Consider the following 3,042-nt stretch of genomic DNA (forward strand, 5'->3'; position numbering starts at 1 on the left):
GCAGAATTTAAAAACAAGAAAAGAAGCGGGTCAAAATAAGGAAAGAAACCGAAAGTAGAGAAATTAAAAAAAAATAGAAGACGAACAATTTTCGAAATATGCTCCTGAATTATTCTTCAGAAGAAATAACTGGAGATGATAAGGAGGTGGGGGCGTTGAAGAGATTTAAGGAGAAAGAATAAGCATAAATAGAAATATGGTTCCGGTGATTTGTTTTTGTTTTTTTTTTTAACAAAAAAAATAAAGAAGGGTGAAGTGGCGGATGCAGATTTGAGATAACTCAACCAAGAATAGAGAAAAGCAGTTGTAGAGTAATGCGATGGTGAGGTTTCTCATACCAATAAGGACCCATACCAGTAAGGAAGTCATTGGGATCTAGTTCCTATATATAAAGAAAGGCAAAAGACTGCTAACTGCTGGAACTTGTTGCTAGGAAGGGAAAAAAAAAAAAGGTGTCAGAAAATTTCTGTTTGTAGCTGTTGGTTGGAAAAGGGCAGCGGAAACAGGAGGTCTACTGGTTGCTGCTGTCAAGAAGAGAAAGAAGAGAGAAATTGATGGGAAGAAATTAAAGATCATGACTCTGATATCATGTTAAAATACATAATGCGGAAGCACATAGACATAAGAAAAAACTAGAGAGATAAGAAAAGAAAAGACAATTGCTTCTTTATTCTTAATTGATAATTGTCATAGGCTAATTCACCTATTTATACATATTGTCATGATAATATATGGAAAATATAATGATAAATATGGAAATATATTATTATAAATATGGTAATAACAAATATAGAAATAATAAAAAATATTATTTAGATTATAATCTAAACATGATAAATCATCAATAATTAAAATCAATCTCTGAATCTCCTTAATCGTTATATTTGTTGTCATTACTATTTACGGGACTTAAAGCTCAAACACAGTGTTAATTAATGAATTAAAAAACAGTTCATGAATCCAAATTCATTTTATATGGTCTTGATTCAATCATCGAATCTAACTTAATTGTAAATTTCTCACCTTTATTAATTTGCATCTAGTATATATCCTTGTTTTTTTATTTTTTTATTTTTATCTAAATATTCTTCATATAGGTTTGTAATAAGGGAGGGACCGCTCCTTTTGTTTTCTAGATACCGTCCCTATTAATTTGTACAGAAACGTGATCCCTGAGGTCTGGTCGTATAATAAAAATATAGTATCAAGAGATATTGCAAACAAATGCCTAGTATATGGTCTTGATTCAATCATTAAATCTGACTATTTAATTTTGATCGTTGTAAAATGGATCTAAATCACTGGTAAATAACTATCAGAATTGCTTTCCTTTAATTTATATATATCAATCGAATTGTTGTGCCGTATAATCAATATCAATTTCAGTACTCGAATCATATAATAAGATATATTACTGCACTTATCCTAATAATTTAACGGAACAACAAGGTTTACCCAAGTCATTTCGAGGTGTAGCTCCCTTTAATCGTGAGGCAACCTTGCTCCTCCATTCTAAATCAATTCCTAATTAACAAGTCCTAATAATTCATTTGGGGTAGATTAATTTATATATTTTGGATACTTTATTTTGGATATTTGGATATTATGTTATTGACTTTCGTTCATGACTTATGTTTATGAGATTAGTTTGTTTGAGTATATTATGAATGTTTATATTTATTTTGATTGTTTGTATTGTGATTGTTAATATCAATTGTTATTATTAGTTTGTGTATGTATTATGATTGTGATTATTAGTATGGATTGTTGTTTGTTGTATTAATGTGTATATGCATTGTATTTGTATCATCATCGCCTGTGATGGTTTATATATTTATGAAATTATAAACAGGGTATATTCTGAATATAAATATAACCTCATAATTTTTTTTATTTTATCGACAGAAACAAAATTCTATCAATAAATATCGAAACCAGGTTATGATATATCGTTGGTGTTTAACGACGAAAATAATATTCCGTCGGTAAACACTGACAGAAATATTATTTCCGTCGATAAATACTGATAGAATAATGTTTTCCGTCGATAAATACCGACGGAAATATTGTTTACTGATGGAAAACATTATTCCGTCGAAACATGCCCACGAAATTCTGTATTCCGTCTGTGTATTTACCGACAGGATTTATATTCCATCAGTAAGTATCGTTATAGGTCAGAATTCCGTTTTATAAATATTGACGGAATTATTAATTTCGTCGGTAAAATTACCGATGGAATACAAATTCTGTTAAAATTTATACCGACAGAATTATAATTCTATTAGTATATAGCAATGAAATTATAATTCTGTCAGTAAAACTATCTCCGACGCATTTTCTTCTGACTACCGTATCTTCATCGTAATCAGTGGCAGATTTACATGGGGACTTGGGGGGCCATGGCCCCCCATCTACCGTGTAAATCCCCCTATATATGCATAGTTATATTATATATATATATATATAATTATAATTATAATGGTGAAGGAGTACATGATGATGAAATTAATCTTCCTTTTTAATATATTTTAATATAATCAATGGAATGATAGACTTATTAAATATGCTATAAAATTTTAGAGAAAAATATTTTTTTTAGGTGTTTTTTTTTAATTTACCTTATAGGAATTATGTTGGAATGTATTGGTAAGACTATTTTAAGAGATTGATAGTTATAATAAAAAAAATTAAATGATACTTTCATTAACAAAAGGAAACTGATCATTAATTATATACAAATATTATTAGTAATAATATTATTAGTTTATTACTGTATAGAAATCTTTTCTAATTTATTATATAGGTATTTATCTCAATCTTCTCCAATTCACTCCAAAACCATTGTTATTACTTTCATTGTAAATTGTGTCATTGCCGATCGCCAGAATTCAAAATTGATTACATATTTAGAAAGTCTGCAACCTAAATTTTCTATTGGTAGTTTGATACCAAAATCTTGAAATAACATCGCAACTTGAAAAGGGTCGTTGGCCCTTGTTTCATGTGGGAACTACATTTGAACTTATTCGCTATTGTTGT

Source organism: Zingiber officinale, chromosome 9B (assembly GCF_018446385.1).
Source record: "Zingiber officinale cultivar Zhangliang chromosome 9B, Zo_v1.1, whole genome shotgun sequence".
Classification (NCBI taxonomy): domain Eukaryota; kingdom Viridiplantae; phylum Streptophyta; class Magnoliopsida; order Zingiberales; family Zingiberaceae; genus Zingiber; species Zingiber officinale.